At 37.1% G+C, this 26,867-nt stretch overlaps 1 protein-coding gene across 5 annotated transcripts in view; it reads left to right on the top strand.

The window, feature by feature from the left end:
* The window catches only part of HDGFL1 (HDGF like 1), a 266,586-nt gene extending 244,190 nt beyond the window's left edge, over positions 1–22,396 (top strand). For 2 of the 5 annotated variants that reach the window (XR_001718159.3, XR_001718158.3), the window contains 2 exons: positions 36–192; positions 21,292–22,396. The gene's annotated coding sequence lies outside the window, so the exon portion shown is untranslated. Of the gene's footprint in view, positions 1–35; positions 5,005–21,291 lie in introns of those variants that run through there. The other 3 variants (XR_001718160.3, XR_001718162.3, XR_008548379.2) reach the window with 3 other exon arrangements.
* The last annotated feature ends 4,471 nt before the right edge of the window (positions 22,397–26,867 follow it).

Here is a 26,867-nt window from a genome sequence, read left to right on the forward strand (position 1 = left end):
CTATTTTATGCACCACATCTCTCCATTTCCCATAGGAGTGAGAAGTGGCAGCATCATCAACTCCAAAGACAGCTTTATACAAGATTAGCATCTTCAACAAGAATGTCAGAGGCATGAAAATGAGGAAAATGTAATCACAATCACTCACTATGAATTTCCTGGGACAAAATTAAACTTAAATGGCAACAAAAGGTGAACTTGGTTAAAATGATTGATGGACAGTTTTCCTTGCTAAATTTCATTCAAAATAGCATAGGTCATATCCAAGTATGTTCTCATCAAAGAGTGGATTGCTTTCTGGTCTTGGTCTGGGGTCTGCTGCTTAATCCATGTGGGAACTTAGTCAAGTGAAGCTAACTTTTTCCTTCCTCAGTGGACTCAACTGTAAAATGGGTAGAATAACAGTACTTGTTAGGATGTCATCTAAGTGAAATAGTACTTACATTTAATTGTAAGAATTAAATGACATGGTATGAGTGAAGCACTCAGCACAGAGCCTGGGAGTAGTGAGCACCATCATATATATTAACCATTATTGTAGTACCTGGAAACTGTGTTTTACTTGAACAGCTGTGTTTTTCTTGTTACTTATCTACAATTGACCACACTGGATATTTGTTTTGAGCCATAATGAGGATGAAGTGGAAAGATAAACCCATTTATCCCTCCTATTATAATTGTAAAGAGTCATTTTTAGTGAACTTCAATTATAAACTCAGGGACAAGAATATTCTTTATGAGAGCAAAGAAAGAGAGCAGAGGCTGCAAAGAATTGTGTCCCACTTAGACATTCCCTCGCAAGCCCCAGAACAAAAGAAAATTGGTCGCAAACAGCAATTCTTTTAGCCACCTGGATCATGTCTGGCCAGGATAGAAGAAAACGGTTCTTGTTTCACTAATGGAATTTTAAAAGCATTGCTCCCAATCTTTCTGTGGGTAAGTTTAGACTCAGTAGAGAGCTCAGCCTGATGTGCAACAAATCTGGAGTTGTTGTGTGGCTCTCTCAGATGCCTGAATACATTAAAGATGTGTAGCCCCAACTGAGAGCCTTGCACAGTAAGCACATGAGGGCACAAGCCACAGAATGGAAAACTCACAGCTTAGCAATTTGGGATATTTATTTTGTCTACTTTTAAAATATTTAGTCTGGAATATTTAAACTAATATTTGATTGGTGTACACACTTGTCCAAATTTACAGCAGCTGACACTGCATGGAGCTTTGGAGACGCAGGTTCACGGCTAGCTGATTGTTTAGAAAGCTCATATGTGAAAAGCCAGATCTTTCTGCGAATGTAGATAAAAAGTGGGTCAAGCCAAGTGTATGGAAAATGAGATAATGGGAGATTCGGAGAATATTCCCATGGGGGCCAGTTTTTCTGATGTCCAACTGAACTACATATTAATGAAGGATGAAAACCTCTCACAACTGATAAGCAGGCTGTCTCCTGGCAATTATCATAGCTTCTGTTGCAAAATAGGTACATTATTTGGACTTTATCCATTCCTTGACTTGCTCTCTGTGAGGAAGCACAGTCTCAAATAATTGCAGGTCTATTAGCACATCAATTACCTAAAGACCTTGATTTTAGCAAGGAGTGGATTTTAATCAATTGCTGCAAATGTTATCGAGAGATTAGTTGTCCCAGAGAATAAAATTAACTACAATTAGACTGTAATAACTCGTGAGTGCCACTAGCATATATTTTCTAGTTCCTGTACAATTAATGCATTTTACTGCTTCCTGTATAAAAAACATTTAGACTTTTTCATAATAACTTGAATTAATGTTACCTTTTTAATTTCCTTCCTTGTAAGGAACCAAAAGGACACAACTAAACTAATACATAAATAACTTGCACTTTAATATATTGAGTTCTTACTAAACAAGACAATTTAAGATAATTAATAGAAACTAAAGAGTTTATTAAAGCAGAATTTTATTTCAATCCTGAAATTGAATCCAGTGTTTTTAAAGCATTAGTGATTGGACAGAGGGAATGATGGGGGGAGATAAGAGAAAATACATCACGGTTCAGTGATGGTCAATTGAGGTAAAAATGACAACATGGCAGATCTGGGGACATGTGAACATTCAGTCATGCATCCAGAAACACCTGAGGAGGGAACTGTACTAGTCTGTTCTCATGCTGCCAATAAAGACATACCCAAGACTGGGTAATTTATAAAGGTAGGAGGTTTAATTGACTCACAGTTTCACATGGCTGGGACTGCCTCACAATCATGGTGGAAGGCGAATGAGGAGCAAAGTTATGACTTACATGGCGGCAGGCAAGGGAGCTTGTGCAGGGGAGTTCCCATGTATAAAACCATCAGATCTCGTGAGACTTATTCACTACCACAAGAGCAGATGGGGGAAACTGCCCCCTATGATTCAATTATCTCTACCTGGCCTCACCCTTGACATGTGGGGATTATTACAATTTAAGGTGAGATTTGAGTGGGGACACAGCCAAACCATATCAGGAACTTATTAAAGTGTTGCACTTGCTGTATTCAAAGTGAATGAGAGACTATTATGGTGTCTATAATAATTTACTTCCAAATACTTTGACACATACTATGCAATATAAAGCATGTGCTACTTAGTTTGAACTTCAATTCTAGGGCCAGTCACTTTCTCTGATCAAGAATCCACACTCCAATGGTGGTAGCTAGCATTATATGAGGAAGGCTAATTCTAAGGGTGGCTACTAAAAGCCCCATATCTTAAACAGCACCTGAGGATATGCTAATTAGCATAGTGAATGTCAGACATGGATTTGTTCAGTGTCCTTGTGGCCTGTTATTTAGCAAGACTGGTAGAACTGCACTCTGACTGATTAGATGACATGAAAATTGTCTCAGAGATGTGACTTAGCTAAAATCTTTTTGTTGATATTACAAGGACTTGCATGGACAGCATGTAGGAATTCAGGGAGACTCAAAACCAGCTTTCTCAAGGATGGCCCTGATGCTTGATTCCTTAAAGGCTCTGTGGCTGGTTCTCGATTGCTTGGTATGATAAAAGTCACAGTTTCCCACCTCCAGAATGTTTTAATATCTATTTTGAGTGAAACTTTCATGTAGGGTGGTGGTTGCAGCATCTACACAGGCAGAAGGTGAGATTTTGTGTAATTATTTCAGGTTTGATTGCACATAAAAAGTTTAATATATTCAATATTTGTAGCAGAACTTGGCTGAAAACTTACTTTCATTATAACCTGGTAAAAGGTTGTAGAGGAATAGCTAACTTCCATTCACCTCAAATTGTTCAGTGATTAACTTTCTCCACCAGAAATAATTTAAGAGTTGTTCTTGTCTAAATTGGCTGAAGACACTTTGCGGCAGGACATCGGATTATTCCTGTTTGGGAAATAGGTAACAGTACTTACTCCCTTTGAAGACTGCAAAGTTCAGATATATGTAAGTTAACTTACGATCTTCCTAGTGTTGTAGGAGGACTCCAATACTTTGAGGCTAAAACATGAATTTTTAACCTAAATATTGACCCTGGATGTGTAAAAATTAATAGTTTTGTGATCCAATAACAGAATTTAGTACTTATTTCATTTTTGAATGTAGACAAACTACATATTACAGGTGCCTATAATTTTGTTACCAATATGAATCACAGAAATTTTTCACGACATCTTATGGTTGTTATACATAACTCTAAAGATTATTTAGGATCATCACCACTTGAAAATTATGGTAGTTATTAGAGCAACTGCTAAATCTCTTTGTTTAACATATCAGTAAATAATTAATGCTAATTACTACATTGTTAACTTTTTTCTTATATTTTGAAATTTAATTTCAGTATAATTGGCTTTCTTCTTCATTCTATGTATTTTATGAATTTAAAAACATTATTTGGGGAAGGGGATCAGTAGAAATCGCCAGACTGAAAAGGGCTTCATGGCACAATAAAGAGTAAGAACCCCTCACCCAGAAGGTTCCTTCAATGCCAATACCATTCCCAAAATTAATCCAAGTTGCCTGGACTATTTCCTTGTTTATGTGATGTCATAAAAGTGAATGATGTGCATGTATCTGTGTGTGTAGGATGGGTTGGGTTGAACTGTCATAAATTAAAAAATAAGGGCAGCCAGTGTGGCAGATTCAGGAAAGGAAGATAATGGAGTAAGAGTAAATTTGTTGTAGGTTTTCTTAAAAATCTTTTTTCCATAACATCGTGCTGCATCATCAATGAAAAGGAAAAAAAAGCTTATTTTCCAGTTTGTTGGATAGAGGAAGAAAATTTCATGGGGAACCATTTATTAAGTACCTTAACCTGACTTCTCTCCTGCCTCTACATATCCTCTTATGGGCAAAGAGGCTCATGACTAACATAGGCATTTGGGATAAAGGATACACAGCTATATTATTGGACCACAGACTTTAAGGCCTTGGGCCAACCACCTCAATGTTCTGGGTTTAATTTTAGTGGAGAAAAAAGTATCTGACAGCACTTTTGACTCCGCTTCCTTACCTTCATATGTGTGTTGCTCAAATTAGAAAGGGGTTTCCTGATCCTTGACTGCACTAATGTAGAGGTGTCTATGCATGGCAGGTCTTCCTGGAGAACCCTTGATCTGCTCATTTGTGAAACCTGGAGAAAAATGATTGAATGCCAGTGAAGTCGTGATTAGGACTTTCATAGGTCTCAGGTGCTCAGATATAAGTCTTATTAATATCTGTCACTGGAAACCTTAGTGTGGAAAAGCAAAAGCTATGAACACTGACTTGTCAGGTTTGAGTCCTGACTATGCATGTCCCTTATTAGTTAAATGACCTTATGCAAGTCACTTCCTCTTCTAAAACTTCGATTTCCACATCTATGAAATGGCAGTCATCATCATCATCATCATCATCATCATCATCTTTATCATTTCGTCTCCCTTTTGGGATGCTGTGAGGTTTAAATCACATGCAGATGATATCTAGCATAACGTACTTATGGAATGTGGAATGTGAATGACTCCATATTCATTCTTTTGGAGTCAAATAGCTCTTGGATGCTCAATAGCCTCTACTAGGGCAAATTTGCTCTCTTGGAAAAGCCTGTTGAAAGAAATTTTCTTTTGTTTCTCATATTTCTTTTTCTAAAAGTGTGGGGAAGAGCTACAACTTGTCTTTATTGCCATTTCAGTGAATAAAGACCAAGTACTTCATGGTAGAGATTAATGGTCTGAGGGAACACAGTAAGATTAAGCAGCAGAAACACAGTGCCTTATTTTCTACATAAAAACATATTCTTTCATTTATTCAGTCATTCAATAAACACTTCTTCATTTCAGATTGTCATATCAAAAACCTGGGAAAAATAGGGTAGAAGAAACAAAATGTTTGTTGATAGGAGCTGTGGTCTTTTTCTTCAAGTAGCTTCCATTGTAGTTGGAGAAAGAAGACATCAATTAACATTGTAATTGGAGAACAAAACATTATCAAACATAAGTGTTTCTGAAAAACTCAAGTATCTTGTTCTTTTATATCTTTCTGCATCTCATGAATTGCTATACTGTCCACATTGCTCTCTCAATCTAAGAATTCTCTTTGTTCCTTTTTTAAAATTTCTTTACATTTAATTCATTAGCAAATCTGCTCTTTTTCACTCAGAGACATAAAGTGAACCCAATCATTTCTAGACCAAGACACATTCATTGCTTCCCTGGATGACTGAAATAGGCTCCTAGAGCATCTCCTTGCTTTCAATCTTCCAAAATCAATTATCCACACAACAGCAAGAGTGATGTGTAAAAATATATATAATATAGATAATGTCACTTACCTGCTTAAAACCATCTAATAATTTCCCTTCTCATTTGGACTAAAACTCCAATGCATTAACCCGGCTTTCAGAGCCCAGCAGGAGATACTCATGTGTCCTCTCTGTTTCTCTCATCATCTTCCAGGCTCTCTCCCATTTCAGGGTCTTCACATTAGCCATTCCCTCTGCCTCTTACTACCCTCCCCTTTGATATTCATAATTCACATTGCTAGCTTTTTAAAAATGTCATTCAGTTTTCAAAGAGATATTTTATGTGCATTAGATCACTTGGCATCATTTCAACTTATTCTAATTCTCTGTTTTGCAATTATCACTATTAGATTTTTGCTTGCTAGTTTATCCTGTGTACCAAGCACCATCTAAATCCTTATGCATTTTAGTTGCATCCCCTTCTCGGTGATCTCCTGTGCTCCTAGAGTTTCAATGAACATCCACATGCATGATTCACCATGGTGGGAACCTTGCCTCCTCTTATTCACTGTTGTATGCCTAGATTTAGCACCTGGTGTAGCACATAGGAGGAACTCAGTGAACATCTATTGAATGGATGATTGATGATTCCAAGATCTGTCTATCATTCATAACCTTCCCCTGGACTTCACAGCCATTAACGGCTACTTGATGGAAATACAGGGATTAAAAAATTGTGTTCAAAATGGAATTTATCACTTTCTCCCAAACTGTCATTTTTATTTGTGCTCTGTACATCAGTGAATGTTACTAGCATCTCCAGCATTGCCTGAGCCAGTAACACTGACTTAATGGCGATCCTGAGCAAATCTCTCCTCAGCCTAAAACATTTTAATGGTTACCAATTGCTAGTGGGATACTATAGTTCTAACTCTTTAACAGGCCCTTCCAAGGTCTTCATGAGCTAGAACTTCCTTCTCTAGTTTTATAGCTGTCAACTACGTCTATACTCCTGCATCCCTCCATATTGTATGCTCTGATGCTTCCATATAAATGCCTGCTCCTATGTAAGGTGCCATGCCTTCTGCTCCCTCAGACTATAACACACTTCTCCTCTCCTGCCCCCACCAGCACCTGCTCATGCCCTGCCCTGATAGCAACCCCATGCAAGCCTCTCCTCCTTGAAAACTTCCCATCCCTTCTCAAGATTCATTTGCTCTGGGAAATGAGCTGTCTCTCTTGGCCTCCCTGGCATTCTAATACACATGGTTCTGACTCAGGATGCCTGGAGCAGAGTCCTGAGAATATGTATTTTTAAAGAGCCCTCCAGGTGATATGCATGCAGCACTATCATGAATCATCATTTAGAAAATACTAACACACTAGATTGTAGTTGTCCATTTATTTGTCTGCATTCTCCACTAACCTGTGAGCTCTATGAGGCAGGGAACATATCTATCTTGTTCACTTTCTAAGAAACACTTACTCTGGCAATAAAAGACACTCAATAAATATTTGTCAAATTATTCTGAAACCTTTGTGACTCCTCTTTGACTAGCCAGGGGCTCTGTCCTGTAACTGTAGGGTTGGAAGGTAGGAGTTTCTGGGTAAATGAAATGTAACTAAGCCATTTTAGTAGGACCTGTCTCACACCAACTTATTATCATATTATTCAAATTTCTCCCATGGCATTGAAATCATTCCTAGAATTGTTCATGAGACATATATGAGAGCTCAAATCCTGAATGCTAATTGTTCCTCATTTTTTATATAGAAATGAAAAAAAATTGCTAAAAGTCAAAGCCAATATTAGCTTCCTTGACATATCATTATTCCTTATTCTTGACCAATATTTACTAAGTGCTTCTTTTGAGAATAACACTGTAGAATATGTGTTAAGAATAAATTGTTAATTATAAATGTCATTACAAAAGTCCAGGTAAATGTCAAGGTAAATGTAAGTAATGTTGAATTAGATGGAACTTTACACACACACACACACACACACACATGCACATTTTAAGCTGGGGTAATATTGTTGCCTGTGAATGTTAAGTAATATTTTTCCAAGCGATATGCTGAAAGTAACTTGAATGTTATCAGTTGAAATAGAAATGAAATGCTTTCCCCCTTAACGACTATTTTTTCTGTGTAGCCCCTTGTGTTCTACTTACCAGTTTCCACTAATCATCATAGTGCAGCTTTTTAAATTTTTTTGTCATTCCCCTTCTCTCTTTGTCTCCATACAAATAATAAAAGGTATCTTAAACTATGTTTGAAAATCAATCCTAATCCTTGTGTTTTTAAAATGACATAATTAAATATGATTACTCCAGGGTGTTTCTATGACTCAGAAATCCACATAAGATAAAAAGAATTGCTCAGATAATTTACATGACTTTCTTCTTTCGTATTCAGGATGAAATCTGTCTGTCTTCAAATTACACAGGATAGTCAATTTCTTAAAATATTTGTATCTGACTATTAATATACATAGTTAAGGTAGCACAATTTGATAATTTACTAAAGTATAAAAAGCAACCCATAATGCCATGTGTGGCAGTAATCATGGTTAATATCTGATGTTTCTACTTCTTTTAAGGGAATGCAAAATAAGACTTCTCCTCAACTGATATCCTCTATCAGCCAGTGGAAGCTGCTTGGAATACTGTTTTGAGAAAGGCAGGAGCCAGCTTCTCAGCCCAAATGGAAAGATACTAATGATTGGTTAGGAAAGGTTAACACGGCCATGGGTGGTGGAAGGGGCGCTGTAAATGTGTGGGAACCATGCCATGTATTTGCTCTCTTTGATGTTAATATAATAGCCATGTGAACATGCATAAGTAAAACTTATTTTTTAGTATAAATAAGGCTAATTCTTAAGATTATATAGTGAAAGTATTCAGAAAGCTTTCAAACCCTCCTGCTCAGCCTATAATGTCCTCTTAAATGTGGAGAGTTAAGTATATTTATTGAATTTACAGCATTAACAAATGTGCATTTTATTTGGTATTCCCTCTGCCATGGGCATGCGCTTTCTATTAAGTGCATTCTTTCTTGAAAAATACATATTTCCCACTAAACGCTACCAAACATGTGGGATTCACCTATTAATTATTACCTTTTAAAACATACTTGCTATTCTTTGCTTAGTGTTTTGCTCAGAAGAGAGAAAAAATGAAAAGTGGAATAGAGGAAGGGAAAAAAGAAAAAAGGGAAGAAGGGAGAAAGGAAGAAAAGGTGGAAGGAAATGAGACAGCAACCAAGGAAGAGAAAATAGAAGTAGGAATCTTAAAAGGGAGGGCAGAACTCACAGATTTAGAGAGATTAATTGCAACAGCAAATCCCAAGCGAAAGGGAAAATGAATCCTTAAAAGGAAAGTGGAGAAGGCTAACCCCCCTCAGACAGTCTTCTCTGGGGATGCTGACTGGACACTCTGCCCTCCTGCAATCGATATGGTCATTTACAGTTAAGCTAAGGGAAAAGCTGATGGGTAACAGGGATCCCCACCTCCATCCACTCCCATGATCGAAGCTGTGGGAGTAGCACAGGAAGAAGTCTGCAGATGGATGAATGATGTCACAGAGCTGAGGTGGAGATGGGAGCCCTGAGAGAATGGAAAGGCAGCAGCTCAAGTACTTCTCCTGTTGTGGGTGGGGCCCTGGTGAACTGAGTTTAAATTAGCAGACCCAGAGGCAGGTCAGACACCAGACAGAGGAAGTGGCAGGAAGAGCTATGGGAATCTGAGCTGCAGGAGATTTTCGGTGTCCCATAATCACAGACCAAAGAAGCGAGATGAGGATCAGTGGCCTGCTCACTAATGTGCCAGGGGAGAGCTGAGAATCCTTGAGCTGAACAAACACTTTGTTAATAGGAAGAAACATAGGTGGAAGAAACATAGGTGGAAAAGCGTTGGTGCTAGATTTTTGCATGTCAGCTAATATGCCAGAGGTGAAATTGTGTTCAAAACCTGTGGCTTCGTGGAGATACTACGTGTACTCTGCATTTTGCTTTGAAAAGGAAAGTATATTAATGTTCACCAATATAGAGGAGCCAGTGGCTTCACCTTAAACAGATAGTGCTTTCTAGTTACAAAGGACTGTAGACAGAAAGTCACTCTTCTAGCCTATGGAGCGTCCACCTCATAAAAGTAGAGTCTCAAACAATTGAGAAGGACTAAGCTGAAAAGCTGATAGCGGCTTTGAGAGAGGTGGTCGGGATTGAGAAGGTTGCCCCCAAAGCGAATACTGTGAGGCAGCAATGATTAGAATGGTTGATGAATTTTAATAAATTCCTCCCTATTCTGACTTGCTTCTCATTTCTTTGGATAGCAAATAATGAAAATTTAAAAATATATAAATTAACCTGTTTGAATGACAGCAGCATGGATGCAGTAGAAATAGCTCAGGGCGAGGTTAGCTTTTGAATATTTGCTCTGATTCTTACTTTAATTCATATAGTTGTTATAATGATTAAAGAGTGCAGTATGTAAATTCTCCAGTACACAGAGGACTTACAATAAATGTTAGCTCTCATCTTCTTCTATTTATTCTAAAAGTTTAACCTTAGTTTATTGGCTGATATGCGCGAGGGTGAATTTTCACCAATTGATAGTTTTGAGAGCTAAATAAAACTGCTCTTTTACAATAAGCACTAAGTCTAATGAAAATCCTTAGATGACTTCATCCCCTTGACTTTTTACAGTAAAATAAAATAATAGTAACATATGCAATGGACATTTAGTCTCCATATAATATTTTTGAAATCAAATTCTGTAAGTAAAGGCTGGTATAGCAAGGCAGGAAGGAGATGGCACACTCAAACAAAATGAAATTAATGTAGGGACTTTTTGTAAAGGTGTGGCAAGGTTAAGAGAGCTAGAGAGACCCAAAGCCAGAAGACAGGGTAGCCCAAGAGGAGGTGTGGTCCTCTATGGAGAAAAGCAGCCACTGTTGGCCAGCAGTTGAGCAGGGAGAGAACTCAGGACATGCATACCCTGGCCTCACTCTGTTCCTGCCAGATCCTCCCATTAGTTGAACTCATTGAGAAGCAAGCTTGGTTCATCCAGAGTGAATCTGGAGGAGGAAGCAAATGTTGTCCAGCATAGTTGTGTATGTGTGTGTGTGTATTCACACGCACACACACACACACACACAAAGTCGAAAGCAGCTCATTCCAGTAACTCCCACTTGAGTCTTCACCCCTGCCAGTGTAAGGTTAAATGCTATAATGTGATTATTTGGGCTCGGAAGACAAATAACTGAGGTAGTTAACTATATCAGGACAAAAGGTCAGAGCAGTGATTCATCATATAATTTTCAACTTCTTAGGCACTGCTAGGATAGCTGGGAAATGATTTAACAAGCCCCAATTCAGTCTCTGCTCTTTAGAAAAAAGGAAGGATGACTCCAAACTGAGATCAGATGTGAGTGGGTTAAAATTCCATCTGCTTCTTGAGAAGGGCTGAAATGAATTCCCCAGTGAACAGGCCATCTATTATTTACCTTACTTAATCCAGTGCTCATGGCACTAGAAGTTATCACCACGGGGATTTGAGTTTGGCCTTTTGACTAATAACTTTCTTGGGAGGGATCGGTTTTGCTCTGAGAGGAGGACTGGATGTTCCACTAGATGAAAGCTTTCAGATGTTAATGAAATTGGATTCATCCCTGACCTATTTCCTGGTGCTTGGTGTTTCACCTGAGGGTGAACTCAAAAGATAGCCAATTTGGAGATAATGTCCTATGCACGCTTCTGACATTTGTTCTACAAGAGAAGCTAAGCAACTTGTGATTTCATATACAGCAAAGATGGGAGGCTGGGAGTGTTGGCTAACTTCTGTAATCTCAGCACTTTGGGAGGCGGAGGCAGGAGGATTGCTTGAGGCCAGGAGTTCCAGACCAGCCTGGGCAACATAATGAGATGCTGTCTCTATAAAAAATAAAAATATTAGCCAAGCATGGGGGTGTATGCCTGTAGTCCCAGCTACTTGGGAGGCTGAGGTGGGAGGATTGCTTGACCCTAGGAGTTTGAGGTTATAGTAAGCTATGATTGCATCATTGCATTCCAGCCTAGGGGACAAAGCGAGATCTTCTCTCTTAAAAAAAATTATGGTAAGTAGCTGTTCATATTTTCAAATGAATTGAGAGAAAATATGAAATCTGTAATTTGTGAGGTAACATTTAGTCAAGACTTTTCATTTGCAGGGATCTGGATTAACAAAGAAAACTAATCTCTGAGTTTGGGAGCACTAGAGATGATAATCTCAACTAAATCTAGAAAACTTACCCAAGAAATCCTTTTTCTCCTTAAGCTAGAAATATGTGGAGCTGTGGAGGCAGCAAACCATAAATGTCATACAAATTCTGGGAATCAAAGGAATTTTCTATATCATATATTGGCAATGTTAAGTTGATATGGTTTGGCTGTGTCCCCACCCAAATCTCATCTTGAATTGTAGCTCTAGTAATCCCCATGTGTCATGGGAGGGACCCGGTGGGAGGCAACTGAATCATGGGGGTGAGTTTTTGCCAAGCTGTTCCTGTGATAGTGAATAAGTCTCACGAGATCTGATGTTTTTTTAAAGGGCATTTCCTCTGCACACATTCTCTTGCCTGCTGCCATGTAAGGCATGCCTTTGCTCCTCCTTCACCTTCCACCATGATTGTGAGGCCTCCCCAGCCATGTGGAAATGTGAGTCCCTTCAACACTTTTTCTTTATAAATTACCCAGTCTTGGATATTTCTTCATAGCAATATGAGAATGGACTAATACAGTAAATCATACTATTTCTTGTAATTAAATTTCTCTTCAGATCACCTTGAGATGAGCCCACATTTTATTTCAGATATTCCATAGATTTTTATGAATGCAATGATGATGCTATCAACCACAAAATTCCAAGAAATTAATTGCCTGGTAAAAGTAACAATGGGCACCCAACTGGGTGTTACTATAAAACATTTTAGAGAATGTTATATACATTGGGAAGTACATGTGTTGATACTTAAAAGGTATTTCACTTCCAAATTTTCTCAAATAGAAATATGCTTCTACATAATGTTCCAGAGTAGGCTTTTAAAAATACAGGCATTAATTTTATGTTTTGTTCAATGCCCTACACGTGTGTTTCCTCATTTCAGTTAAAATAAAACCCAAGCCAGTCATCGTGGTTTAGAAGTCCCAGCATGGTCTGGTTCTCACCTCATTTGGTGCCACGTTCCCTCTCACTATACTCTGGCTGTAACTGAGCTCCCTGTTGTTCCATGCCAACCTTGTTCTCGCCTCAAGGTCTTTATGCCTTCTGTCTGCTCCATCTGGATGGCTCTCGTCTCATCTCTTCATTTGACTCTCTTCATCTGATCATTCAGGTGCATGTGCAAGTGTTTCCTCTGCAGACAGTACCCCTGAAGTCCTTATAGAAACTAGTGTCCCATTCTAGTTAGCCTTGATCCCTGATCTTGATTTGCATTTTCCTCAGAGCATACAAGGTATCATTAACTATTTTTTTATTTGTTTAATATATTCTTATGGTTTGTCCTCCCTGTACATTGTAATCAGCTTGAGGGCAAATACTTGTTTGGTAATGGCCTTGTGACACATAGAGGAACAGCTGGAAAAAAATCATACACACACACACACACACACACACACACACACGATTTCTAAATAAATAACTCTTGAAAGAATGGTGCTTGTACCTGTGCATGGAAGCCCTGCATCCTGAGTCCTTTTCTGGTTTTACCTATAACCTCAAAACAAACATGACTTCGATTAAGTTTTCATATTTTTAAACTTTAGCTTGCCACTTATAAAATATTACAGTGAAACCCGTCTCTACTAAAAATACAACAAATTAGCCGGGCGCGGTGGTGGGCACCTGTAGTCCCAGCTACTCGGGAGGCTGAGGCAGGAGAGTAGCGTGAACCTGGGAGGCAGAGCTTGCAGTGAGCTAAGATCGTGCCACTGCACTCCAGCCTGGGTGACAGAGCGAGACTCCGTCTCAAAATAATAATAATAATAATAATAATAATAATAATATCAATTCTTGACTTTCTCTGAGAGTCACACTTTCCACAAGTATCTTGAAATTCTTACATGAAAACTGCTTTTTATGTCAAAATTATGTCTGACACCATCTGAGAGCTGCGAGATGAGCTTGATAAATGTTTGTGTGTTTGAGTAGCAAACTTTAACCAGTGTTGTTAGATACAACTGGATGCCCCTTGACTTAACAAACCTGCCCTTCATACCTCGCATGATAAAGTCTGTGCATTGTGAAGTAAAAGGACATTTCTTAGTCAATGTTTATTTTTCTGGTGTTTGTATCGTATTGCTCTCCATGTGAGTTTGTTTTCATGGAGTAAATGTGTCAATCATATTGACACAGATATGGCCTATGAAACAGTTGTATTTGCTAATTTAAACTGATAAACTGGCATTCTCTTTTCCTATCTGACTCTCTTGGCTTGATAATATGAATTAGTCCTTAAGAGAGGAATCACTGTTTTTGATGTGGACAAAATTGGTCGTTTTTGACCAGGGCATTCTAGTGCTACCTTATGATGGATTAGAGTAGGCCACCAGTCTGCTTTTACAAGGTGAACACCATATCTAACTGTCACTCAGATCAACAGCTTCCCTCTCATCCTCAGTCATTTGCCTCCAAAAGCCACAACAGATTTTTATTTTTATTTTTTAATTAATTTTTTTTAGAGACAGGTTCTCTCTCTATTGCCCAGGCTAGAGTACAGTGGCATAATCATAGCTTGCTGTAACCTCGAACTCCTGGGTTCAAGTGATCCTCCCGACTCAGTAGCCTGAGTAGCTAGGACTATAGGCACACATCACCATGCCCAGCTAATTTTTTTTATTTTTATTTTTTGTAGAGATGGGATCTCACTGTGTTGACCAGGCTGGTCTTGAGCTCTTGGGCTCAAGCAGTCCTGCCACCTTGGCCTCCCAAAGTGCTGGGATTACAAGTGTGAGCCACCGTGCCAGGCCTCACAGATTAGTTTTTTTGGCTCTTTCACTTTGTATGAGTAGAATAATGTACTGTGTACCTTTTAGAGTGATTTCTTGATCAATATATTTATCCATCTTTGCATGTAGCAGTATTTCTTCTATTTTCCTTGATGTACAGTATTTTATTGTCCATTATCAAAATTTCTCTTTACTTATTCTATTGTAGATAGACATTGTTTATTTCTCTTTACTTATTCTATTGTAGGTAGACATTGTTTTTATTTCCAGTTTGGGGTTTTTATAGAGGATGCCATGAACATTTTGTATATGTCTGCTGGAGTTCATATATATGCCTTCCTTTTGGATATATGCCCACAGCTGGAATTGCCGGGTATGTTTGCGTGTTCAGATTTATCAGATACCGCCAAGCAGTAATCAAAAGTAGTTGTAACAAGGTGTACTCCCACTATCAGCGTGTGAGAGTCTAATTTCCTCTATATCCTTTTAATTTTAGCCATTCTGGTGGATGTTCAGTAGTACCATGTCTGATTTTATTTTTCTTTACTTTAATGACACATGATGTTAAACATCTTATGATACACTTATTAACCATTTGGAAATTTGAAATTATATTATCCATTTATACAGATTAGAAAAAGGTCTCCATTTCTCAAAATTCTTCCAAGCCATCTGCTTGGAAAACTGTCATAATAGCCTTCCAGAGCTACAATAACTTGAAGGTACATGACTACACCTGGACATGATCAACACACAGCCTGATCCCTAGGGTGACTAACAGTCTGTGATAGACAATCAGACAACAGTCACTCAACCTATGTTAAAAACTCACGTCAGAGATTTATATTGACCAAAGCAAAGAGAGATCTTGATCCTTATATGATTCTCCAGGACTGTAGGAACTAAAGTAGAGCAGGTAACCCTGAAAGATAACCCTGGCACTGAATTCTGGCAGGAAAGTTTCCCATGAAAGGAGGGGCTTGACTCAGAGAGTATGCACCAGGGGTGGTTTTCAAAATAATTTTATGACCTGTATAGCATAGGCACTGAGTAGTCATATGAATCCCAACCACAACAGACTGACAGCTCAATGGATGCATGCCACGGTACTTTGATCCTGAGTACCAGGACAATGGGGACCAACAGGAGACAGCAGGTATTTAAGAAAAAAGGGATACACAGACACACAGACACACACACACACACACACACACACACACACACACACACAGATATGCTATAAGTAAACACATTTCTTCATAGTTTTGCTTAGAACTGGGCCTTAAGTTCAGTATTGAAAAATTGGTTAGTAAGTTATGTCGTTAACCAATATCACTGATCCACTGTGTAAAAATACACAGATCAACATGTCTACCTATAAGCAAATGTGCTGATACCTTTAAATTAGGAATAATATCTTCCTCATTAGTTCTAATTTTTTTCAGACAATATAGGTTCCCATTTGAAAATCAATAAAACCTATTGTCAACAGAAAGTATTTTGGGGGGAAAATTAAATGAGTGCTCATTTAAAGTTTCAGATTCATTTTACATTCAGTGAGATAAGAAATGTGAGACATGTAACATAAAAATATTTTCATTATATGAATATTTAGGTAGATAAAACACCATTTAAATGTTGCTCCGAATTCAGAACAGAAGCTACAGTCATCCTTACCAAAATTTTAAAAATCTTCTATTTGTCATGTCTGATAACCTTTAGTTTTTTCATCAATAGTGTGATTTGATAAGTGAAAGCTTATAGTATATAAAATATTTCCATGAGATACATTTACATACAAAAACTTCATTGAAAAGTGATCTATATTCAGAATATAAGCTATAGTCATATTTATAAGCCTTACCAAAATTTTTAAAACGCTCATAATAGTGTAGTGACAAATCTCATGACCTTTCGATTACCTACTGCATTTGATTTTATTTTTAGTGCTTTCAGTTATCTTCCTGATACTCAGATATTTTACAGTGAATTAATTCTGATGTGGAAGAGTTTCATCTTCCTTGTAGGGGGTATGAGTCATTATTCCTTTCATCTCATGCACTGTGTTTTTCCATAGTCATTTGACTAATAATGAACTATTTAAGCATTTCTGAATACAGAGAGTAGGCACCAGTTTGATGGTCATTTATTTGGAGTCAGGAAAATGATCTTATAATGTTAGTGATTATGTTAATTACTTCAAAGGGATGGATTTAGCATCCAAGTGGAGAAATTGAAACATGAGAAACTCATAATGTTGCTAAAACACACAAAGTGCATCTATAAATAATTTAGCTTTATGTTTATGTAGCATTAGAAAAATAAGTTAATTAAAATTATAAAGAATATTTTTAGACTGAAATTTGATTTACTTTTATATTATCTGTATTTACCTTCATTATTCTGTAAGATTTTCTTTGTTTGAATTTTGATATCAATATCTTATGTGCAATTTTGTTGCTTTCCACTTCAAAACTTAAATAAATCGTTGCCCTTAATATTACCTTTATAAGCCAGACATTTCAGTCCCTTTGAGAAAACATGAGCATCTCTAGGTCAGCTTGCTTTTATAATAGTCTTGGGAAGCCCAAAGGCTGCATATAAATAAGTGTATTTGAAAGCCTGTGGCAGAGTGGTGCATAATGTGTAGGTAATGACTGAATTCTCAATTCAGGCTGGCCAACAAACTAGGAAATGAACATAGCTAATTTAAACAAGATCTGGTGGAGGGAACAAAATTACTTACCGATACTCTTCTTAAAATGGGTTGTGCATGTTATTTAATTATTACTACCATTGCTCTGAATTAATTAAGCAATCTCAGCCTTGCTACACATATTCTGAAATAATAGAGATGTGGTACAGGGCCAGCGGTTGACAATCTACTTAAACTGCCAGGAAAATAAACATGGGCCAATTGGCCTCAGTGAGAACAAGGCAATTGGACTGGAAAGATAAAAGAGACTTGGAAACACTCTCCATGGGCAGTAATGGGTAACAATATTTGGTTATTTTCCTCACTATATACGTTGGAATGGATAAGTATATGAAGTTACCTTAATAATTTCTAACAAACTTTCATTTGTTTATTTTGTTTTCTTTTAAACTATAGCAGTATTTTGTAATACAACATAAAATAATCATGTAGGAAGAAGAAAATTCATTATTTATTGTTAATGGGGGGAAAGAACATTTGTGAATAACATTCTCTTATCAATGATTCTTAATGCAAATTTTTATTAAAAGTATATAATATTGTCTTAGAAAACTATCCTGACCCAATTGAGAATCCACCCAATATTATGGTTCTGGATTTTAAACAAATGTCACACAAATGGCACTTATTCATTTAATAAATATCAATTTATTATATTAAGTAGCTTGACTTAGCCATTCTACCATGTGTATTTATATCAAAACATCATGTTGTACATCATAAATATATACAATTTTTCTTGTCAATTTTAAAAAATTAATTGACTGCCAAATGGCAGAAACTGCTAGTTGTTTACCAATTTCCTTTTTCCTGACTTAAAAAGTGAATTTCTCAGTTTCAGTTGAAAGCATATCTGCTCAGAGAAGAACTCTATTACCTAGTTTCCCTTACAGCGTGGACTGCTGTGTGACCAGATTCCAGCCATGAGCAGAAGTGACAGGGTGCATCCTTAAAGCTTGAGACCCTTCCCTTCTTCTTTCCACTGTGTGGGAAATCCTCCAATACTACACCACTCCCCTCCAGCCAGTGTCAGAGAGAAATAAACGTCAATCTTATTAAAAACCCTTGTGCGTTGGAGTCTCTTAGTTATGTCAACTTAGCATGTTCATTAAATAATACAGCCTCTCTTGACAGGTATAACACTAAAAGTGAAATCTCATTTTTAAAAAAATTTTATTGCCTTCATTCTCTGAGAAGAAAATATTAACACATATAAATTCCTACTACATACACAAATATACTACTGGTAAAGTGTTTTTAGAATGACACTCAAAGTCAACCATCCTAACATTGCAATAGCAATGTACCTCCGAACTGTCAATGCTCAGATTCCACTCTCTCCCTCCTACTCCTTTACTGATGGAATCCTTTTTCTAGTGACACCTGAGCTTACAATCACAGTGCCTCACTCATGAAAAAAGCCATCACCAAAAGTTTGTGCTCTCAGGCTTTTATAAGTTCATATGTGATTATGATAATGTCTGAAAATATCTCTCTAATCAACTAGATAAGGCCATTAAAATACAGTAATACTTAGTTTATATCAAAATATTGACAGCATTTTTCTGCGTAATGATAGTGATATTTTTTCTTCTCGGGATGTGACCTTAGCAAGGTTATCTCAGGATAACCTTAGCAAGGTTCAAGAAATATAAATTGTTTTCCTCCAAAATTCTCTTATCCTCTCGACCTCCCCTTTACCAATCAGTACTCTGTTCCTCAAATGATAAAGGAAGTGACCTGAATTTCTTTTAAGGATATGATGTATTTATAATCACATTTATAATATTACTCCTACAAAGAGAAATTAGAACTTGATTAATTTCTAAAGATGTAGGGTGTTAGGGGGACATCTTCAAATATATTAACTCAAAAGAAAAGACAGAATTAGGAAGAAAAAAATGCTTTATTTTGAAGAGTCTACTTAATAACTTAGACATTTAGTTGTAAAGTATATTTTGTAATGATGAATTTCTTCTTTTTTTATATTCCCCCAAGAATAGCAAAAGCAATTAGATAAGAAGGCGCAGAATCAGTATCTTCCAGTTACAGAACAGATATTCTTCAAAGAGATCAGGAAAAATTCTCTTCCACACTTTTATTTTAGTCTGTAAAAATTTACAGTTTTCCCTTAGACCACTCACACAAGGAAAAAAAAATAAAAACCTAAAACTTCAGCATGTCTGCCCTTTATCTTGTTCAGAACATAGTCTCTAGAAGCTGACTTTAGATTTTGGCACACATCCATGTTCACACCCGTACATACACAGACTACAGGCAGCCCTCCATATCCATGGGTTCTGCATCTATGGATCCAACCCACCACAGATTGAAAATATTAGGAAAAAACAATAAAAATAATGATACAACAATAAAAAATACAAATGTAAAAAACAATACAGTATAACAACTATTTAAATAGCATTTACCTTGTATTAGGTAGTATAAGTAATCTAGAGGTGATTTAAAGTATATTGGAGAATGTGTGTAGCTATATGCAAATACTATGCCTTTTTTTTTTTGAAATGGAGTCTCACTCTGTCACCCAGGCTGGAGTGCAACAGCATGATCTTGGCTCACTGCAACCTCTGTCTCGCGGGTTCAAGTTAAATTCTCCTGCCTCAGCTTTCCGAGTAGCTGGGATTACAGGTGCCCGCCACCACACCAGGCTAATTTTGTATTTTTAGTAGAGACAGGGTTTCAACATGTTGGCCAGGCTGGTCCTGAACTCCTGATCTCAGGTGATCTGCCCACCCTGGCCTCCGAAAGTGCTGGGACTACAGGCATGAACCACCACACCCGTCCACTATGCCATTTTTTATAAGGGACTTGAGCATCCACAGATTTCAGTATCTGTGGGGAGTCCCGGAACTAATCCCCCAGGGATACTGAGGGTTGACTGTGCCTCTTCTAAGTGCTTTTCTGGTTGCCTTCCTGTATTATGGTCAAATGGCCACATGCTCTCAACACAAGACGGAAACACAGGGATGTCTGCCACATCATGTCCAATCCAAACGTCTCAAGAACATTGCTGGGGAGACAAAATAAAAAACACCCGGCCCTTTTGCTTTTGTTTCCTTTTGTTAAAATCTAACAACCACTTGACAAGGTAATTGAGGAATGACTTGTTACAATCTCTAAGAAAGGAAGACCAATCAAACGAGAGAGGAGAATCCACACTGGAGCTAGACCATAACTCCACAGCACTCTGAAGCAGGGAGAAGACTGAGGAGACTTCTGCACACTCTCAGATGGCCTGGACTGCAGTAACAGTCAACTATCAATTTTCTCACCTACATCCACTCCCCACCATCTTTACATAGCCTCAAAATGGTTTCTCCTACCCTATCAGTCCTTAGCATAGTGTCCATTAAAGGAAAGAATTAATGACATAGAGTCTAGACCTACCTTAGTAGATGATTGATTGATGGATAATGTCAAATAATGTATCCTCTCTTAGCCTGCTTAAACCGAGAGGGTTAACTAGATGAGCAGATTCAGCTCTAAAGTTCACTGACTTGGAATATGGAATTTAATTTATATGGAAAATAAAGACCAGATAGGTTACATACCTGGTGTCCACACTGCTCATTACCAATAGACATACAATTTGATGTTCGGTTGCTTAGCATTGAGTTCAGCTTTCATTTCTCTTTACCTGTGATTTACGTTGTATAAAATTTTGAATTCCAGGTGGCTTTCTTCTCATTACGTCATATGTTTTGCTTCAATCAATGAAAGTTTAGGAATAAAACATTTACCATAAATCAGTCTAACACAATCAAATTTTCACAAAAAAGTATTTAGAAAATATCAAATATATCTCAAAGCAACAAATAACCTTTTGATTTTCAAGTAGTTTTATTTATTATTGCTATTTCTTCTGTAGGTAAGTGACTCCCATGCAGTGATTGCCAAATGGGCTTTCTTCCCAGGTCCTCTGAAAGAATCTGGAGGAAATAATGATGCTCAGGAGACAATTCATGATCACTCGGAATTTCTGACAACCATGGCAAGTATGATAGCAACAAAGAGATAAGCTTTAAGCAATTTCTAAATATTGTACATTTCCGTTTATTTAGATTATCATCACAATGGTTTGTTTTGTTGTTTGTTTTTGTTTTTTTGAGATAGAGTCTCGCTCTGTCACCCAGGGCTGGAGTGCAGTGGTGCGATCTTGGCTCACTGCAACCTCTGCTTCCTGGGCTCAAGTGATTCTCATGCCTCAGCCTCCCGAGTAGCTGGGATTACAGGTGTGTGCCACTGCACCTGGCTAATTTTTGTAATTTTAGTAGAGATGGGGTTTCTCCATGTTGGCCAGGCTGGTCACGAACTCCTGGCCTTAAGTGATCCACCCGCTTCAGCCTCCCAAAGTGTTTGGATTACAAGCGTGAGCCACCGCACCTGGCCCAACACAATGGATATTTATAAAGTCAATTTTTTTATGGGGTTGAGAAAGATACCTTTTAAAAATAATGGGAAAATATTCTGTTTGTACACAGAGATAAAGAATACGTATGATGATCTTGAAAATGACTTGCCTATCAGCCTGGAACAGTACGGATTGATCAGGTGACTAGGGAAAGCATCCAATCTCCAAAAATGTACTAGAGGAGAGATAGGAAGAAAAATTCATTGACTAGTAAATGTTCTATATTTCAAGTCTATTACATAAAAATTAAGTACTTAAAAATTCAGTGATGTTTCAAATTAAATTAGACTAAGTCCCAATATAGAAACATTTAAAATATATAAACAAGTCTTTGAGACTATTTGGATATACCTGGATATATTTTCCTTGTGGCAGAATGTGGGTCATGAAAAATAATAATCTTTCATTTTCGAAGTAGAAATATACTAATGCATAAATGTATTGCTTATAATGTATCATTCTGTAGGGTATTATTTTTCTCATAATAGGAAATGGCAGACGTAGGTAACTATATTCTTCTGGTGTAAAATGGAACAGGACAATCTTTTGCAATTACAATGCATAGACTATACCAGCCCTAGTGCAGGAAGCATAACAATTTGCATATTTTAATTTGGAGGTTAGGGACCCCTGTCAAAGTAACAGCTTGGACCAGGTCAGCAAGGAGAAATCGAGAAGAGAGAAATAATTGAAAAGGCAGTTCCCAACAAAATGAAATTTGTCTCGTTGTCACTTAAGGTTGTCTTCTTGTCTTTTTGAGAGAGCAAGGTCAGCTTAAGAATGAAGGGAGAGTAGAGCATGGTAGATCACTAAGGACCAAAGGATAATTTTTTAAATAACAGTGGCAATTGCAATATATATTTATGAAGGGAAGAAGAAAAGAATGCACATCGCTTTCCAGTTAAGAGTCAGCATGTGTCCTTTGAGTAGAAATATTGCAGATGTGTACATGGCAGCTCTGAAGTTTGTCCTCAAAGACAAGCAGGTTACAAAGGAGATGAAGTACTTAATGAAATAATTTAGTGTGACATATTGATATTGAAGGCTGGAAGGCAGAAAAGGATTTGCAACAAAATTAAGGTATGTCTTTCTTGAAACAGTTCCCTGTTCCTTTCTCCGAGGGCTGATATGAGATTTTCACAAGAAAACAAGCTCGTTTTATTTCTCTCTTCAAGTTTATGCCAAAACATAGATGCCAATGTGAAGCTCAACATCTGCACCACATGAAAATCTCATTGGAATATAGTCCAGAGAAAAGTCAAGTTATGAAATGTTTCTTCGGTTATGTATTGGAGGGGTTTTAATCTCTCCAGTGTCATGTGTTTTCAGTTAGAATGTACATTAGTAAAAAAAAACTTAGAGCACTAGCAGTGAAGGGAATTAGGCCTGGGAAATGTTAGTTTTAGATAGAGGGAGTGGAGGTGGCTAGTGCTGTTATCAGGGCATAAAAACAGCAGCCAAACTTCTATTCTGAGTAAGGATAAACAAGGTCACAAGTTTCTGAGTATACTATAGAGTCATTGCTTGAGAAAATGAAGAAACGTATTTCATGTTCATGATATAGTGTCAACATTTACATAAAAAGGAAAGAAAAACACCCGCAGAAAAAGCTATATTCTGTGATTGCCAAGTTATTTTCTGCCCTCAAACATCTGAAGGAAACCCATTCCACAGTAATGATGGCTGACTATGTCAGTGACTCTCAACTGGCAGTAAGTAGAGAATAAAAGTTTGCAGGAAGGCAGGTAGGAAGGATGAAATGTAAGACTTCCCCTTTCCCTCCTATGTATAGAATCAAGAGTGCAGCATAAATCACCAGGTGAAGAATCAAAATACCAGGCTTAGAGTACTAACTCTCTAGCTGTGCAACCTTGGACAAATCAATTAGTATTAATAACTCCAATTTTCAGTTTTCTCATGTTGAAACAATACATTGCACAGTTTTTGTGAAACTACATACATGAATGTGCTGTTTTAGACTGTAAAGTGTGCTGAAAATTTAAGTTTTTCTTATTAATTGGCAGAGATGAATGTTCCTACTTGGTCTCGAGATTCTTGCAAACCCATTTGTTTAGTCATTTTCCCTAGAGCTGAGTCTCAAACACCTATGTGCTTTGTCTCTGGTCCCAATCAGATAAACAATGTTATGACCTGCTTCTACACACTTACCTGCCCAGGGCATCCCTCCAGGAGGAATGGACTTGTCCTCACAGATGCATGTTTAATATGAAGAACAACTGTTACTCCAAAAACAGTCCTGAAATTTCTGTCACCTAGTGACTCCTGAATTTACTGTGATTTTTCCCTTTTGAAAAATAATAAGAAAATGTGTCAAACAACATATCTAATCCTGAGGTAATGTGAAACTCATATAGCTCCTGGTGAGAAGCTGCAAAGTGGCAATTCTGAAGAGAAAGTTTATAGAATATGCTTGGCAATCTTGAGAATTTTCATTAAAAAAAAGACCATACAACACTTGCTATGAAAAGATATTACATTTTCTCCAGAGAAGTAACACTTCCTCCTTTGTTCTGGAGGTTCTCCAAAGATTTCAAAGCCATTTTGCAGGTTATGTTACCTAAAGTTATTAAAACTCACAAAGTATCCATGAAGTAATAAAATGGAAACTATTTGTATGCCAATCAAACAGATACTGAAACAACGGTCCTAAGGAAATATGACCTGTCTAAAGCCTCCTAACAAAAAACTGATGGGTCCAGAAATAGAATCTAGGCAGCTGACTCTAGACATTCCAAAACACTTCCTCTCTTCAGAATTATTATTGTTAATTCCCTCTACACATAAACAACCTCCAGCTCCCGGAGGATGGATGAGATCATGCTAACAAGTCATCCATTCTTTCCATAAGAAACACAGCAGTCATAGCCAATGAGCTAATTCATAGAATGTCCATGTGCCATAGTGAACACACACACACACACACACCCCACACTCCCATTCTAGATGCAGATTGTTTTTGTTTTCTTCAGCTAAGCTGTAGTTGAGATTTTAATTTCAAGCTTTAGCCCATGATTTTTTGCCTAAATTTCACACTATATGCTTTTCTATTTCTACTTGTTCTTTCCTTCCTGTACCAAATAATAAAGAACTAGACCATAGTAAAATGGATTTTTGACAGATTTTATAATTTAGCTATTGTCACTTCCACAAAGGCCATTCATTAAACTAACATGTACTATGGACATGAAATAGAATTTGAAAAGCTGAAAGTCATTCAACCCTGACCATAAAAAATACTTTCATAATTTAAACTTACCATATCAGAATTAAACTTGATTTGAAGATGTTAAAAAATGAATATATTTGAGAAAGAAATCCTTGCAAATAGCATCTCAATATAATGTTGGCAATTTGCACAATTTATGTATATTTTCTCCTGCCAAGATACTTCTAAGAAAAGACAATGGTAAAGACAATGGTAGTAGAAAGAGGAATTGGGTCTCCAAAGACCATCTGCAGTTATCAGCAAAAGATACTTGTCTATGTGTGCAGTTTTAAAAAGACTGGTAGCCTATACTGGATTTTAGGTCAGAATGGAGCATGTGGTGTTGAGGGGGAAAGCATTACCAGCTTCGTCTTCTTTAAATATGAAAGAGGATATTCTGCCTACATTGTTGGTGATCAGCAGTGTCTGACTCAGCCTCTGCAATTTTTCCATTATAATGCTCATGAAAATAGGGAAAGAGATACAGTTTCAACAGTGGAAACTAGAAATGTGGGTCAAAAATGTGTCAGGAAAAAGTTGGAGAGTCAACTAAGGAAAACTTAGCCTGGAGGCAGAGTGAGAAAGGCACATGGGTTAATGAGGTAGGGGATTTCCATCTACGCATACTCATGGAGGCACAAACCCACCTTTCTGCTTTGTAAAAGCCCCCCTCTATTTAATCCAAATACACTGTTTCACCCCTTGGCCCTGCTTCAATCTCTAATGCATCTGTCCACCCCAATATTCCTCAGGAATGAAATGCTAATGAGGTCAAAATGGACGTGAGTAATATTTTAGATTTTCTTCACTATTTGGGATTTTTCTGCAATGCAAGAAATACAGAGAACTTCAGACTAGACAGAATAAGATTCTTCCCTTATGTCTAGACAAGGTAATCTAGTCATAACACCATGAGATTGTTTCTCAGACCAACAGATACTAAATTAAAGACAACACGGTACCAGAAAGTTGACCGGTGTGAACAGTGATACCTCCTATATCTTAAGATTTGAAAGGATGATTCTAATTAGATTCAGATAAAACTGAATAATACTAAAACAGAATAATCCATTTGTTTCAAGGATGAGGCAATCTCTTTTCAAAACAAGTAAGTACTGTATGAAGTGATTGTATAACACAAAACACAGACACTAGCACTAGAGAAGGAGCAGAAGGATATTTTTTGAAATCATTTATAATTTTAAAAGCTGACAAATTATTGTATTTGTTTTTTGCTGTAAAAAATGTAAGGAAACAAGGCTTCTACACAATAAGCCAATAATGGTAAATTTGTTAAAATTACAGACTGACATTTGAATTGGAAGGACAGAAAGTAGCATGATGGTTTCTAGAGGCTGAGAAAATGAAGGAGGAGAGAATTGTTTATTGAGTACAGAGTTTCAAGTTTGCAAAATGAAAAGAGTTTTGGGGATTGGTTACACAGCAATTTGTATTTAACACTACTGAACTGTCACTTAAAATAGTTAAGATGGTAAATTTCATATTATATAAATTTTATAATTAAAAATTTTTAGAAAGAAAGATAATAACTAATATAGACAACAAAAATAACTTGAATGAGAAGCAAGCTAACTATGTCAGAGAAAAAGAAAGGTTTCTGTGTAGCTTAGTGGATAAGAGCACAGGATTTGGATTAAAAAATGTCTTATTACATACTATAGTTCCACTATTTTCCAACTCTTTTATTTTGGCAAAGTTCCTTAATCTGTGAAAGCCTTATTATCTTCACTTTAGAAGGCACAATAATAGCACATTCTTCATAGGATTTCTGGTAAACATTCATTGA

This window comes from Pan troglodytes, chromosome 5, assembly GCF_028858775.2.
Source record: "Pan troglodytes isolate AG18354 chromosome 5, NHGRI_mPanTro3-v2.0_pri, whole genome shotgun sequence".
Taxonomy (NCBI): Eukaryota; Metazoa; Chordata; class Mammalia; order Primates; family Hominidae; genus Pan; species Pan troglodytes.